The 18359-nt window shown below is 34.4% G+C and overlaps 1 long non-coding RNA gene across 1 annotated transcript; it reads left to right on the forward strand.

The window, feature by feature from the left end:
• The first annotated feature begins 8353 nt into the window (after window positions 1-8353).
• On the forward strand, window positions 8354-13179 carry LOC127838844 (uncharacterized). The gene is made up of 3 exons (XR_008029991.1): window positions 8354-8418; window positions 11540-11663; window positions 12813-13179. It is a non-coding gene; the product is annotated as an uncharacterized LOC127838844 (long non-coding RNA).
• Window positions 13180-18359: the final 5180 nt, after the last annotated feature.

Genomic DNA, 18359 nt, shown 5'->3' on the forward strand with positions numbered 1-18359 from the left:
TATATTTAATAAAACTTTAAAGGCATTTTGCGCTATTGTAACATCCACCACACATTTGTTAAAGCACGCTCTTAACTTTAAAAGATTCAAATACAACATCACATCATTCAGTATCATTCAAAAAACAGTTTTCACTCAAAATGGAGGGTATAATACAAACTCGGTCCGTAACTAGACCAGGGCCATCTTCAAGAGCATACCTTACGAAGACTATTTGAACAGGGAACAGGGAACACACATTGCGATGCCAGACACAATAAGCAAAAAAAAATGCTACACATAATAAATTGACAAAAACGGGATCTTGTACTGCTGGAATCAACCATGTAGAGGAGACTATTTATTTGAAAAAAAAATCCGTTATAATTAAATACGTGGTTTCGCAATGACATGTCGTTTTTTTCCAAAAAGATTTTAAAGTTTTCTTTTTTCTTGATGCAGAAGCGGAAAGATTTGAAAAACTATGTAAGAGGGTCAATTCCAACCCCCCCCCCCCCAAACAAAATGATGAAAGATTGTGATTTGGACATTCTTGTTAACATACGACGTATGTCAGACGATTTCGATCACAAAACCTGACACTTAGCGCGTTATAGACATACGATACATCAAGGTGTCAGGACTCAGTTAAAACTTATGTCAGCCTCACATCAAGTTGAGAGCTTGAGGATAACTCGCGTCTGCCCGTCTGTACATATGTACGAGGGTCCATACATATGTTCATCACGAATTTGTATTTACTGAACTTATCTTTAACTACTGTGTGGATAACTTTAGGTAAATTCCCTTTTGTTTCCAGCCACCGCGAGTGAATACTTGTATAAATGTTTTTTCATGTGCCATAAAGTGGGGACATAAAGCAGTGCACTTGTCCGTATGTAAAAATGTACATAAGTACGTACGTGCGTATAAACGTTGGTCTTGAATTATGTCTAATTATCTCCTCTTTAACTACTGGGTGATTTGCACTCAAACGTTCACATTTGATCAACATTTATGGGTATTTTGTCGGAATTACCGATTCTAGCTACCACCATTTTTGTTGTAGCATTAAATGGCATATAGACGTGTTTTCGCTACAAATTTATAGTATCAGGCACCGGATGTCCATAACATATTCAATCCGTCTCTGATCAACCTTGACGACGACAAGCGAAGGTTACACGAAGACATGGAAACAATGGTTGGAAATATATGACGAAATGGCGAGTATCCATGTTCATTCTAAAATGGCACAGGGAGGTTGGCGGAGTTTTAAAATAAATTTCTCAATAAGCGACTTACTATGCAAGGACACAACAGGGTACAAGAACGCATGTGTGTGTATGTCACAGTTCATTCACCGGTCATCGCAGAGTCTTCACAACTACCCTATGTGTTGACCTTCCCCTGTAATCTATCCGGGTAAAATATTTAATGTTAAGTCAAAGTAGGTCAAATTTACCCCGGCTGCCAGGTTTTGTGCCGAAAAAAATATTTATGTATTTTTTAAGTACAAATACACCAGCGCGCGTTGGCCAATGAAACCTTAATGTTCACTTGTAGTCATCATTATCATCACCATCATCGCTATCAGTTCCATCATCATCATTATTACTAGTATTCTCCTTACTGCCACCATCAAAAGTATGAATATTATTATCATAAGCACCGGTATATTGTTTATTTATTATGGTTTATGGATTGTTTATCAAATTGTTGTGCTGTTACTGTGCTCTCCGCCCCAAGAGAGGTGTATGTGGGGGATCAAGCGGGATACAGGAAACGCCCCGATTCCAGAGGCGTCACTGGTTTTTTTAAGTGCCCGGTGTAGAGCACCGATACATTGCACCCCCGTTTAATGTCCCTCACGGAAGACATTTTAGTCAGTTAAGATAGTATTTACAGTATCAGTAAAACAAAACCACACAAAAATAACAGCCATTCATATGAGCAGTGAACGAAAACCTAGTAATAAATACTTTCATGATGAGAGTAAGGACTAATTAGTTAGTAATAGTTATAAGTAGTTTCTGAGTAGTTAGAGGATAGGATTAAACTGCGTATGGGTATTCACTTTCAGCCCGTCATGTCTCGTTAAGTGCTGATTGTAGTCAGAGAATAGTTTAAGATATTGACAGGTCATGGTTCGGGGTACGTAGGCATGGCGTAGATAGGTGGGACTATGCTTATACCGATAAGTACATTATATACAGTGACTGGTGTTTAAACCAGACCCGCTAGTATCGCTATTAATAGCAAAGGCACTGTGTGCGCTCTCAAATAAACATTGAAGCAACAAAGGTCATATTTTATCTAGGTATCCCGTGTCACGCAGGAATTTAAATATATTAAGCTGCACCCGTTAGGCGATGTCGTCGGTGGCATCAACAATAGGTTTCGATGTATGTCAAGTGTTTTTTGTAGGCCGCTAATATACACACGCCCAGTTCTATGCGTTGCATTGTGTGTGCCGGACATTAAAAGAAAAGATGTCATAAGGAATGTTACATTGCGGACAGGGGACGGGTTTGTAATAGTCTCCGTGCAGCCGCGACACCCCAAGTCTCAGGCGCGTGTATGTCCTATCTTCGTTTAATGGGACTATATATGTTGATCTTATGACTAGGGTTCTTAAATAACGGGAAATCATGATCAGCACAGTCAACTTGCCACAGGTGGTCCTGTTCGCTGTAACCTTTTTGGTTAAGTATCAGTTCGCTAGAGCTTGGGAGTAGGTTGGAAGGTAGACCCTCATGAGATCCTACCCGAGCGAGTTGATCAGCACTTTAATTTGTCAAAATACCTCCAAAGAAAAGAAATTAAGCGAGATATTTTTAGTTTTTAATTTTATTAAATTAGTAATTTCCTTTAACACTGACTATATTAAGTCAGGTCGCGTTTAGGATGTACCTGCTTTTAACAATTGATTTAATACGTAGTTAGATAACTCATGTGTTTGTAGTTCGTTCTGTTACGTTAATGCGCTGTTAATTATGGCAAATACACATGTTAATATAGACAGGTGTTCTGTATACTTTATTTTTTCGATATGGACAAAAGCATGTTAGGTCTATAGAGCCACTATCTGGGTCGTTGTCAGATTTCTTAACCATAGTGGTAAGTTGGAAATCGATGTCAGTTCTGGACAGTGTGCTTAGGCTAAAGAAATAGGACGCTTGTGTTTTAATATCACTAATCTGGTAGTACCTGCCTAGCTCGAGTACGTTCTGCGCGTAAGGGAATCCGAAGCACGTGTTTTGTTGTCGTTTAAAGTAAGCTGGTTCTTATGATCCACTCTCATTAATTGGAAGATTGCTATTTATTGAGGCTGTTCGTGCGCGGTATTTCAATTGGTTAATTTTTGTGGAATTGCAGCCTATTATATACCATGGTTCAGCGCCCCATGCGTGAAAATAATTTTCATGAAAGCTAACTCTTTTAAGACGGATAACTCATATATACATCGATATACGGTAGTTAAATAGCTTGCGTTGGATAAAATTGATTATTCTGATGCGAAAAATATGTTGTATCTCAAAGGTTAAAAACAAACGTAACGAACTATTCGTATAGTGTGAGGCTAGCATGTATGCTGCCCAATAAGAAAGATACGTATTTATAAATCTGCATTGTTCATTCTCTCTCTCTCTCTCTCTCTCTCTCTCTCTCTCGAGATATATAGAGAGCGAGAGAGGAGAGAGAGAGAGTAGATAAGAGTCTAGAGAGATAGATGATATAATATATAGAGATACTAGAGATATCTATCTCTATCTATAGATATATCTATAGATCGATATATATCTCTATATATCGATCAAGATATCTATCTATATCTATGTATGTTGTCTGTATTATGTTTATGTCTCGTATGTCTGTTAAAATGTATGTGTGTATGTGTGTGGTGTTGTTGTGTATGGTCTGTCTGTATGTGTGTCTATGTCTGTCTGTCTGTGTGTTGTCTGTTGTGTGTGTATGTGTGTTGTGTGTCTGTCTTGGTTGTCTGTCTGTATGTCTGTCTGTTGTCTGTATGTCTGTCTGTTGTCTGTATGTCTGTCTGTCTGTCTGTCTGTTGTTCTGTCTGTCTGTCTGTCTGTCTGCTGTCTCTATCTGTCTCTCTCTGTCTGTCTGTCTCTGAGTATCTCTGCTCGTCTATCTGTCTCTGTCTGTCTGTCTGTGTGGTATGTCTGTCTGTCTGTCTGGCTGTCTGTATGCTGTCTGTCTGTGAGGTCTGTCTGGAGGTCTGTCGTCTGTCGTCTCTACTCTCTAGACTCTCTCTGAGAGCTCTCTATCAGAGATAGCTCGCTTCTAGGCTCTCTCTAGAGGAGAGAGAGCTCTCTAGAGCAGGGAGAGAGAGAGAGAGAGGTCGAGAGAGAGGAGAGAGAGAAGAGAGAGAGAGAGAGAGAGGAGAGAGAGAGAGAGAGCAGATCTCTACTCTCTCTCTCTCTTTCGCCCCTCTCTCTCTCTCTCTCTCTCCATCTCCTCTCCCCCTCCCCACACTCTCTCTCTCTCTCTCTCTCTCTCTCTCTCTCTCTCTCTCTCTCTCTCTCTCTCTCTCTCTCTCTCTCTCTCTCTCTCTCTCTCTCTCTCTCTCTCTCTCTCTCTTATTTTTACACGAACTTGCAAAACTATGAATTAAATCCACTTGTAAATTAAATGTAAATAAATAAGAGAAGTAATTAATCTTAACTATCCATGTTAATAATCTTAACCATTTCACTCTTTTTTTATCGTGATCTTTCCAGCACTATATTGATTACATTTTATGACTTCACCCATAACAGGTAAATTTAGTGACTCGTAAGCCATTTATATGGCTGGTTAGTACAATGTTTTGTAAATATATTTGTGGAGGTGCACAATGTTTTGTTTTGTATGATATTTTTTTTCCAATAAATGAAACAATATCGCGTCATTTTTTTTTCTCGTTTATGACATAGTGCCAGAAGCTCAGAGTATGAGATACTCTATTTACCTTCTAAATGCTGTATTACTTGTCATTCTGTTTGTCTATGTCATACACTATAATGTTTCTTACAAATGCAACGTCAAAACGTAATACCGATGTTTGAGTTAATTATGAGCGGTGTCTATGATTATGTTCGGGATGAAAAAACACATTTTCCACATTAATACGTGTTAAGTCTGAATTTTATTTGTAATGTGAAATGATAATTGTATTATGTAAAAACATTGATACAAAATGAATGTGAACTTCAGTGTTATGGTGTGCGATTATTAAAAATCAATTACAACTCAGGTTTTATTTTTCTTATGTTTTTATTTAGCACATGGATATTAAAAAGTACTTAATGTGTCATCGTGTTAGGTTTCTTTGCCAATTTATACAGGATAGGTTGTGAACTGAACAATACTTATCAAGACGCCATTTAGTACTGATATGCTTAGCAACACGCTTAATAATTTGGTACGCAACATTCTACAAAATTTCCTTTTTTTCCAGATATTTTACGCTTGTATTTTGCGATACATTCCGGCTAAGTACGAGGCTATGGATTATATTAGTTTTACTCTAGTTTTAGATACTATCGATTTTTATTGACATCACCAAGGCGGTAACCACAACTTTGATAATGGTACTGTGTTGGGCTGTATGAATTGTCCCGTATTTCTAAAAAAAACTGCCAAAGGTTAAAAAAAATCTTGAAAATGGCCCTTTATTTACTACAGCGGAGCATTTACATTAGTCCAAGGAGTAAATGTGATTTTAATGACACTGAGTGATTGCACAAGATATGTCTAAGGGTTGTACTCTTGCGGTACGAGTATTTGTTTTACTCCTATAACCAGCTATTTATGATACTTGTTATGATATTAACCTTAACTAGCATGAACCAATGATTTTTGTAAACTTAAGTTATTGATGACAAATGATTGCAGGAATACTATGAAGGGTTTCAGAAACCATTTTCTGTTTGTTTTAATGACCTACTCCGCATATTATATGTTTTATTATTTTATCGGAACAAGGGGTTGCGAAATTTATAATAATGCTCTTGGTTTTCAACCCAAAAACTAGTAATATGAGATTACTGGATGAAATGCACAAAATTATACAAAACATTTATAACTATGATGTTTCTTCTTGAACATGTATCTTCTTTTTAACTATAAATACCACTTTTGATCAGAAAATGCACAGATAATTATGCTTTTTTTCAATTAGCACATAGCCTATTTTCCAGTATATTTAGTGCCTATTCAGAGTCCATAGACTGCTTTTTCTTATTTAATACATTTTCAAGAAAAGTTATACATTTCATGAAACATGTCATGTTTTTACAACAAAATAAAGGAAAAGGAATTTACATATCAGGTACTTTCTTAGTAACATGACAATTCTAGGGTGGCACCATAGCAACTAAGTGATTAGTTAATATCTTTTAATCAGTCTGTTATGTCATCATTTTCCTAGGAAAACATGTTATGTTTGTAATAGTTTTTTTATAAATTAATAAAAGAATATTGTTTTAAACTAATAAAGACAAACGTACTGATTTAGAGTGAATATTTTGAAATTTATAAGCATATTGTTTTACATGTTTAGCAAATAAAGCTAAATCTTTACCAAAGGCTTAATTCCGAACTAGATATAATATTAACATTTTACTTACCAAAAATAAATTATGTGATATTTTTTTTAATACAAAGAAATTACTCAAGATTTATCAGATATGTGTCATTTCCAAAATAAGTGGGTGGTCAAATTTATAGGAATTTAAGAATCTCGAAACGAATGATATACTAATATATGTGTTTTTCTATTTTTTCTTCTTTTTTAAGCAATTATATAAAGATTTACTACCAAAACCAAAGTAATGTTACTTTAACATCATTTACGTATTGGTATACAACAAGAAAGAAGTAGAATATTTGCGGAAAAGAATTTCGATGAAAACTTGTCTGGTGAAATGAATGGTTACGGAAATTATCGATCGTCGGTTTCCGAAAAAAGCATGTGTTGATAGATGTATGATTTTGCTTCTTATTTAATAAACTGACAATTTCAAGGCCGATACACTTGAAATATGAAGGCTTATATCTCATTTGAACTATGTCTATCAATATATCTGTACGATCGGCAATTTCAATAACCACTCAATAAATGTTGGAAGACACAACAATTTATCAAAATTCTTATGTTTTCCGCAAATATTTTAGGATTTTTTGTCTGATGTATACCACTGAATGAATGATGTTCAAGTGATAACACATTGATTTCAGTCAGGAACACTGTATGTAACCGCGAAAACAAAACTTCCAAACTTTTAGTTTACAATTTTTGTGATGTAAATAGCTTGCATGCAGCATGAAATTGGATGTTCTGTCAGATAAGTATTTCGACTTTCTTGAATCAAGATTTCGGACTGTTTAATCCAACCAGAAAAGAGCTCTAAAAAGTTATTTAGACCCATGTAAAGCGAAGTAATAAAGAACCACTTTCTGTACACTACCCATAATGTGACACGAGTTGCCTCCCTCTTTGGTTCATGCTACCTTCACGTTATGTGAACAGCATGACTTTAAACAGGTAATACATTTCAAATTCAAGAACATGTAAAGAAAGAATGGATTTGGTTATGTTTTTGAACATCCAAACGTTTTGAAAGTAAATCGTTCCCTTAGCGAGTTGAAATTTTGACTTTTTGACAATTTTAAACAAGTGTTGTATTGTAAAATGAATCACATGTCTGTGTTAGAAATATATACAGTTTGAAAAACCTCTTTTGAAAATGAAAAATATATAGATATTACTCCAAGGCGTCTGAGCGCATCTAAGTACAAGTAAGAGTCTCTGCACAATCGTTGAAAATTCAGACAAGCAGATTGCTCCGAAAGACATTCCTCGTAATGAAATAGTATGGTGCAATGACCTTGAAATAGAACACGAATACAGTTTAATTTGTAGTTGCAGATGTTACACTATTTCAAAACGTAATATATAAGCTGTATATTTTACACCAACCCATCTGTACATAAATGCCAATTCATTACTGTATTGTGACAAATTGTTAATCAATATTTTTTTTAATACATCAAAGAAGATCTTGTTATAAGAAATACGATCCTAAATTATACTATTACAAAAATCACCGCGTCGATAGGCGGTATGTGTTCTTGTAGTCGTTTATGTTTATTAGTACTAATATTCTAAATATTAATGTAAGTTACATATATATAGTGTTAAGTTAAGTTTTTTTATATATTAACGTGAGAAATAATTATGTGTGTAAGAAACGTATATATTTCTTAAATTATGTCAATGGCTTCAGTGTATTTAATTACGTGACGCGCCCTTTTTTATATGACGTTGACGTCATATTATGACGATATTGTTATTGTTGTGAAAACCGTTGACGGACAGGAAAATTAATTGGAACTTGGATGTTTAATAAGGACTTTATGACACCAGTATCGGTAAATACTATTTATATTTGTATCAAAATGAATTAATACAATTGTTTGTTTGAAATAATAAGTTATTATTCAAGTCAGTTTCGGTATTTTTTATTGTTTGTGAACTGGATTTAAATGTTTTGCACAAATGTAGATCAATGTTACTTATCGATTGTTTAAGATGCGAATGTATGATTTAAATGTGTTTGCACGTATTTATTATTTAATCTCTGTTGTTTCAGACAATCGCTACGTCGATCAATAAAAATTTTGAAATCAGCGCATTTATTTATTTTATTTAAATGATAGTCGCCCCCAAGTTTCCAACAATGTGTATAGTTAAGTATCAAGACGCTGTGCTGTTGTATATGTCTGAATAACATGTTTGTGTGTCTGTTGTAAACCAAGAGATCTAACTTTTCTATTTGGTATTAACTTTTACAAGAAAAGTGGGAAACAGACAAAATAATTGTTATAAACTGTTATGTTAAACAGTGTTTGCAAACTTAATTGGCTCCATATATATGAAAAGTCAAGAAGATTCACCAAGTTTTGTTCGCAAACCAGAGGAATATAGATGCTTAAATAGAGGCGTACATTAAATGGTGTCCTATTCTTACGCTTCAGATTTCCTGTAAAATCAGTCTCTAGATACTGTACATGTGAAATATCTGATATTTGTCACATGCTATACCCTGTTTCCCATGTTACACAACCATTACATATTTTGTAATATTACACATGTGTCATACAACATTTTTAAGCGTTTTTATTGGCTTAGTTTTCGTTTTTTGACCAATCGCATTTTGTAAGGTTGCTGAAATGACGTTGCAACGTCAAATGACGTCACGAAATATAAACACCATTCGGGATTTATGATTATGTTTGCGGAAATATTAATTTAATTTGCTCTTTTAAAAGCATGTGATAAAAAAGATCTGACACTCGTTGTCATATCATACCATATTTTATAAAACTCGTCCAGGAAATTAACAAAATTCCTGGATTTGTTTAATAAAATATGGTATGATATGACAACTCGTGCCAGATCATATATATATATATATATATATATATATATATATATATATATATATATATATATATATATATATATATATATATATAATAAAAGTAAAAACACGTGTCTGGGATTTTAAATATATATTGATTGAGCCAACGCGTTTCGCATAGCTCATCAGGGCATAATACAATATATATTGTATTATGCCCTGATGAGCTATGCGAAACGCGTTGGCTAAATCAATATATATTTAAAATCCCAGACACGTGTTTTTACTTTTATTATATAATATTCACAATCTGCATTATTACATTTTACTTATATAACTATATATATATATATATATATATATTATATATATATATATATATATATATAGGGAGAAAGGTGTGTGAACAACCAGATACACAGACATACAAACAGACATACATTTTCCCATTTGGGACTTCGGCGTGTGCGCCTAGCTACGGTGCAGAACGAGACATACATACTATGAAATCCCCATCCCCAAAAAGGATGGTTCATTCACAGTTATATATCTCGCACTTACACCGCAACACATCTCGACGTGGGAACAATTTTTACATACACAGAATGGACAATGTTACATACATAGACACTTATTTACAAACATGAAACCATAGTTGTATTAGGGCAAGATCCGATAAGGATTCTAAACTACCCTCACACTATGTTAGAGACACCGCGGAAATTCGTTGGATCAAGAAGATACAGTGAAATCATGAATATATTTGTGTATTAACAGGGAGATAATTATATTTCACAACAACGTCATTTCCTATTTCTAGGATCCATTAATAGATACTCGTTCACAGTCGATAATTTATATATAGGGAGAAAGGTGTGTGAACAACCAGATATATATATGTCTGCACTTTAAATGGGCATATATTGACTTTCAAGTGTATTCAGTATCCCTTATTCGTTCCGGCATGCTATGACAGAATTCACTGTAGTGTAGAATTAACGTCAAGTGTAATACATTAAGTAGAGCACAACGAAGTGCCTTTGCGAAATTCCGCTGTAGTGTCGCACCTATTCGTATAGAAAGTTGACTTCATTCAGTGCATGCCCCGATGTCCGTGTGATATATATATCTGGGCCAGGTTTGAGGATGTGGCTCCTTAAAACAGGTTTAAATCTCCATCGCATTGCATTGACCATTCTTAGGCGGTAACCTTAGCTTTTATATGCCGTCAAATTAGATTTTATAGTTGGTACATATGAATCACGCCGTTGTTTGATTATTTTTTTGTTGGTTATTTCAATGGATGTTTGATTTGTTGGTGAATTTGTTGCTTGCGTGGTCGCTCAGTCGGACTGTAAGTTGGTCGGTAATTGTCGGTATGCATAACAAGTTTTAAGGTTGTGAAGCGAACTACCCTAAACTTATCAAGAAAGTAAATTGCATTTCAAAATATCACATCGGCATGAAGTATGGTTGTGCAAGACACCTTTTTTTCTAAATTCAAGTGTATCTGAGTAATATGCGCTTTAACTGGGCCAATTTTTATTACAGAAATATAACGCAAAGTCTTTTAGCGAACGTCGTCTTCTTTTCTCTAGCTATTGAAGTTAAAGTAAAACGCATGGTATTTGCTACAACCATGAATTGTAGATGTACAACACACATTTTCACGCAAATTGATCAACAAGTTAGGCTTAGCTGTTGAATGCCCTTGATCATAGTCATTGGAATGTCTGCTATGCCTGTGACAAATCGGAAATGGGTTATGTTTGACATTTTGTGACAAAGCTATAGTACCAACACCTATCGCGATTCTTGGAAAGTGCTTAATATAGAGTTGTAAATATGTATGGTATAGTTGTTGTTATGACTTTGATCTTTGACATTTAGACATGACTTTTTCGTTTGAACCGCAAATCTCTAATGAGTATACATTATGTCAAGGTTACGAATCACTCTTGAACGTCCTAAGCCACCATTTATATGAGACAAAATATTGTACAAGGTTAAATTTTTCGCATTGGTCATTCAAACTACTAACTAATTATTTCTTATAGGGTGAAAGACACCACTTACAATATTTAATCAGTCCCGTAAAAACCAATTACGAGTTGATTTGTATATTGCAGGTGCCGGCTGGGGAGCAATTCTGGTTGCTGGGTATGATTGAAAAGCCGGCAAAGTTTTGCAAAATGACATCAACAAGTTTGTGGAAGTTATAACATCGAAAGTAATGCCAGCAATGTGTATGAAGTAGGTGTTTTTGTCACAATTGTTTGCATCATAAATTATAATTAAATCGATAACGCATAGTTTAATATTTATCATATGCATCTACAACGCACATGTACTTCCATTAACGCACGCTCCATGCGATTTTCGATGAACATCACAAGCAGAACGATACTCGTTTAAATTCAAGTTATGAGCCTTGATCTTTTCTTTACATGATGCTATCTGATATTTAATTATCATGTTAAGTATCTTCCTTTGTCAAAATTTCAGTTTAAGCCTAACAATGTAGAGCCGTATGAAGTTTTTAAAATCGCATGCATATTGGTCGATTATCCTGTGACATCCTAACACTAAACTGTCAGTTATTCGCGCATCATCTGACCGCACGGTTGCCATATTGACGGTAAACCGCAGTAATAAGAACGTATAAGAGAATCACTATATCATTCTTCATCAATTGCCGTATCATACCGATGGGAACTAAGCATCAACACACATGCAACCAACATGCTTCGAATTCTGTTTCGTCATATACTGGGACTATCAATTATTTGCCATATATTTTTGGCACGTTTAGATCTAGTTCCTTCTAATGCATTGAAGCGAGTTTATACGATCTTATTTTAATAATTCTAAACTTTTGAGTGGGTGATACATTATTAACTCTCATAATAGTTCAGATAGAACTGCATCATACAATGAACAAAATCAGTAATGGTAAAATATATATGGATGGACGAATGGATGGATGGATGATGGATGGTGGATGGATGGACGGACGGACGGACGGACGGACGGACGGACGGACGGACGGACGGACGGACGACGGACAGACAGACAGACAGACAGACAGACAGACAGACAGACAGACAGACAGACAGACAGACAGACAGACAGACAGACAGACGACAGACAGACAGACAGACAGACAGCAGACAGACAGACAGACAGACAGACAGACAGACAGACAGACAGACAGACAGACAGACAGACAGAGATATAGATATATAGATATATAGCTATATAGATATATAGATATGTAGATATGTAGATAAATATATATATAGATATATAGATATATAGATATATAGATATATAGATATATAAATATATAGATATATAGATATATAGATATATAATTATATTATTTTCTATTGATATTTCCAGTCCAGACAATGTAATAATACTTGCCGAAGACGTGCATGGCATTACAGCTGATAAACTGGATGGGGCATTTGATGATCTTTCCACAAAGGATATTCGAACATTATTGTTTGTTTACTCTGGACACCACGGTGATTATGGATTTCAACTGGGCCCCAGGGTTACGATTTGAATAAAGTTAGCGAGAGAATCAATAAATGGAACGAAGGGAAACCAAAGTTTGGGAAAGCGATTGAATTTCTTGACTGCTGTGTTCCTGACAAATTGAATTTGAAGAATTCTCTCAAGCTTATTCAGTTCAATGCTACTTCTCCAACAATGACTGAAGATTTGGATACAACAAAGGGCAGTCTCTTTTTGATGTACGTTATGCAGGCATTCACCGAAAGAGCAAATGGTAACATCTGTATAAAAAAAGGATGTAAATGTAGCGAGCATATCCTTGGCGACTTTATAACTATTAACGATTTTTGGGAGTACCTAAACGAACACATTAAGAACGGAAACTTGAAGCTATTTTTAAATATAACTACCATTGATATGAAAAGCACAATCGTAGCCTTTAATTACAATTTTGAAGTGAAGTTCGAATTCACATTACAATGGCTTGATCTGGAATCATGGAAATTATATGTTCTACAAATGGAATTAAACGACTTGAAACAACTTAAAATGATACTTGCTCAATAATTCTTGAGTGTGTTGTCCTGTTTTATATCTGTTTGTTTTGTTTTACATTTAGAGGTTTGACATACTTTTGTTTAAACATTGTGAAATATAAGAAAAAAGAAATTAAAGTGAAATAAGTAGGAGAGAAATTATTGTGAACATCTACAAGTCTTGTTTTTTTAGGATAGTGGGCTGGCCTTTAAAATATAAACAGCACACAAAGAAAACTTTACACACGTATACTAACTGAGATAAGGTTTCAAATGATTAATGCGAAGAATCGGCAGTGTAGGTCGGTTGATTGCTAGTCTAACCTCATTGACAGAATTAAATACAAAATACGCACGTGAGTTTAAATAATGCCCTTTTAGTATACAAACATGTATAAGAAAAAACTTTCTTGTTAACAATATTCATACCATTGAACAATTAAATATTAACTCGAGACCCTCTTATTGCACCGCATGAAGAAGCAGATTTAAACAACATCGAATGCGTATTAATTTAAAATCTCTATTAGAAAAATCTTTTTATTCCACACATGTTAAAGCAGTTCTTTTGTAATGTTATTTTAAAGACATAATACGTACTTTTAATGTAGTTTGAATTTAAGTTTATTAGAGTAAACTTTCAACCACATTAAGTGCATTACGGAGAGAAATCTTACGTCACATTACTTTGATATCAATATGTTCATTGTTCGCATATTAAACGCTACTTGGTACTATTGCAAACATTCCTCACGATTTATGTTTTAATTCATTTACAAGTAAAAAAATGAAGCAAATTAGAAAAACAAACGTTTTGGTGTTTGTTCTAAAAAATATAAGTGATTATATCATAAATTCACTGAAAAATGTATTTCAGCTATTTTGTGACATGCTTTTCATGGTTTCAGAACACGTGTATGTCATTAATCCAGAGGGCAGCGCTGCGCGATCTAAATTTGCCGAAATCATCAGTTTAGAAATACAAACTGGGCCTAACACCACGATAGAAATTGACTCCGTTGAGCTTTTGGTGTTATATTGGACCTCTAAACGTCAGTTGCGATGCGTGGCCCGTCGGCTACAGAACGTAAACGTGGATATACCAGTTGGGCGGTGCTTCAAAAATGTTCCAGACATACTTGTTGTACACCAGAAAATTCTTCAGGAATGCAACACAACGGTAATAAATTAATAATAAACAGGCCACAATTTATTTTGAAGGTGTGGGGGGAGATACTGGAATCAATCTTGTGGTTCGTTGTTTGATGTTTGTGTCGGAAACAAGTCTAACAATTAATGCATATAAACGCAAACTTTATATAAATGTCGATGTACTACGTTTAAGTTCAAAATTTCGTGTTGAGCACGATATTTTTCATAGTTATGTGCCCTTGAAAAATGGCTATTTTCGGACATCATAGAATATATGAAATTTTTGTCAAGAACAAGTCTCTCAATTGTTTGCGTATTAATATGAAACTTTAAGATTTAACGTTAAGTTTTTGTAAAAGTGTTACATGTTATTTTAATTTGTATGGAAAAGTTAGGACAATTATCATTCTACATGCATACGTGGAATCTTCAACAGATTCATGTGTATCATAATGAAAATTTATAAATAGTTGCATAACATTATTCTGTTTATGTCGCAAAGCCTGTTGCATATGTTTGGTCTTTAGCTTTGGCTATTGATTCAACTAATCTACGTGAATCTGCGTGGATTCATGTTTGACGGGAAGAATGGAACGATATGCTTTGAAATTAATTTTACTTATAATCAACGTTTTCTTGTTCTTGCAATTAGCAATTACGGTGTATTTGTTACGAAAGCCTATTAGTACCACTTTAAATTTTAAAAAAAGTTCGAAGTATTGAAAACGCGAAAAAAGGCATTACTACGCAAATAAACACGTTATAACGCAAACAAACGCATTATAACGGTAATAAAGGCGTAATAACGCTAAAAGGCGTGATAACGCCAAACTTAAAGGATTACAAACGCTAAAAAGGCGTAATAACGCTAAAAATGGCATTCTTACGCTTAGAAGGGCGTAATAATGCCAAACTAAAAGGCGTAAAAACGCTAAAAAAGGTGTTATAACGCCAAACTACAAGGCGTACAAACGCCATTAAAGGCGTTATAACGCAGACTTAAAGTCGTACAAACGCTAAAAAGGCGTAATAACACCTTTTGTACTATAAAAAGTGATGACTCCTTTGAAGACATTAATTCGAACCAAAACATTATGAATACAGTTTAGTTTATTCGATTTGAAAAGACAATTTCAGTCTTTCTGGATATTGTCCTTGAAAGACAGAATAGGCAACCGACATTTGTATAGAATCCTGTTAGTGCAATCCCCTATGAATGGGTTGATTTTATTTGGATTACTCGACATTAAAACGATTTTGTTAGTGTAACCATCCACATACGAAGGCGACAGTACGTCGAATGAATTCAAATGATCACATGTACACGTTTGAATCATGTCTTTACCCATGACTGTGATATTCAAGTTTAAAACGTGTTGCGTTAGAAAAGTCTCCAAGCGACGTTTAAGGCAATTAACTTGTTTAGGATCAAATCGTCTATAACGATATGTGAAACTAAATATCGTGACGTGAAAAAACACACTTTATTTTCTATGACGAATCTTTCTTTTTTTTTTGCCCACTGTTAATTAATTCAAATGCTTGTAATAATATGATACCTTTGCAATGTATAAATATGTCATATTATAGCTATGTTCCTAGATGATTGATTGAGAAATACAAATAGTGTTGTTGTTTTTTTGGGCGTAGCTGTTTAACATCGCGTTCGACGTAGATGACTTGCGATAATTAATGCAGCAGGAGCATTGAACACTAATCGACTTTGGAAAATGTTTGTACAAAACACAGGGGGATTAATATATAAAGTTCAAAGTTCAAAGTTCAAAATATTAAGATAAGACACGTTTAATCGAGCTGGCAGTTTCACAGTTATTGTTTTATACGCGACAAAAGTCCTTAATGCTATTGGGTTGTTTTTGTTGGGGTTTTTTGCAAAAAGTGTCCATAATTATGGTTTTGTTAAATGTATCAAAATACTAAAGAGCACACATTTACGTGCTGAAAATGTGTTTGTTAAGTATAATCCCTCTAGCAAAACTACTTTTCGAGTTACGTGGTACACAGTTTTACAGTCCTTTTTGCTACATTTGTGCCATAACTGTGCATACGTACAAATGAACCAACATTTCCAGACGAGCAAGTGTACATGCTGGTTAATATATGTTTATAGAGTTTAATTGCTCAAGTAGCAATAAGTATCGTATTTTGAACGAAATAAGTTCAAATCGAATTTTAACTGAAAATGGGTCATCTCTGGTTATGTTGAACAAGAAATGCCTTCGAAAAAAGGTATTTTGCGTATATGATTTCAAAAATTTGAGTTTCAACTGTACGTTTCTAAATAATTAAATTGATTACAAAGATTTAATTGTTGTTAAACTGCAAACGGTTTAAATGTACGCATTCCTGATTTGGATATTGCCTTTGAATGGGTTGATCTTAAACGCAATACTCGATATTACTACGATGCAAACGTGCAATCACAATAATGGAAGCTCAATTGCCATAACGATAACGCGAGACTACGATGGTATGATCACGATAATGCGATATAACTGGTTGTCACCATCGTACTGTCGCATATTTATCCCCATAATGTCGTAACGCGTTTTTCATTATCGTACCGTTGTGTTATCATCATCGTATTGCCGTGATATTGCGTTTTCATTATCGTACTTTCGCGTTATTATCATAATTCTGACGTGTAATCGACATCGTACTGTCGCCTTCCGGTTTGGATGGTTACAATAACAACATCGTCACTATCGAGTATTCCGTATAAAACCATTCCATTCATAGGGGATTCCGTACGAAAGTCGGTTGCCTATTCTTGCTTTCAGGGACAATTTCCAGAAAGACTTAAATTGTCTTTTCAAATCCAATAAAATCAAATGTACTCATAACGCTTTGGTTTGAATGTCTTTAAAGAAGCCATCACTTTATACAGTACAAAAGGCGTTATTACGCCTTTTTTAGCGTGTGTACGCCTTTGAAATTGGCGTTATTACGCCTTTTTTAGCGTGTGTACGCATTTTAGTTTGCGTCCGCCTTTAATGGCGTTTGTATGCCTTTTAGTTTGCGCTATAACTATTTTTTAAGCGTTTGTACGCCTTTTAGTTTGGCGTTTTAACACCTTTTTTTTAGCGTTTTTACGCTCTTAGTTTGGCATTATTTCGCCTGTTTTAGCGTAAGAATGCCATTTTTAGTGTTATTACGCCTTTTTTTAGTATTTGCACATCTTTAAGTTTAGAGTTATTACGCCTTTCTAAACGTTATTACGCTTTTATTAGCGTTATAATGCGTTTGTTCGCGTTATTACGACTTCCAACTATATATTTTTTTTTAATTTTTAGTGGTACTAATCGGCTTTCGTAATTTGTCAAATGTGTTAAATTTGAAATTGCTCGTGTTTGTTTAAAAAGCAATTTTGTTTATTGGCAAAACCTAGCCTACACTTTAAATTTAAAAATATATGAATTAAAGTGATTCTAATGTTTGTTTGTTTTTTTCAAATACGGTACACAATTAATTTTAATGTGGTTGTTCTGTAAAAATCTACTGTTTATCTTAGGAGCAACAGTTGACTAGATCTAACCTTCTGAAGTACATACAAGAGCTGAAAAAGAACACAGTCTACGATGCCTACAGAAAAGCCTTGAAGATACTTATATTTCATGCACACAGGTACATCTGTTTCTTTATATCGACATAAATATGTATGTCTGTATATTGATAGTTTTGTTAGATGTATTTCATCGTTATATTAAATGCCAATGTT

The sequence above is a fragment of the Dreissena polymorpha genome, chromosome 1 (assembly GCF_020536995.1).
Source record: "Dreissena polymorpha isolate Duluth1 chromosome 1, UMN_Dpol_1.0, whole genome shotgun sequence".
NCBI lineage: Eukaryota > Metazoa > Mollusca > Bivalvia > Myida > Dreissenidae > Dreissena > Dreissena polymorpha.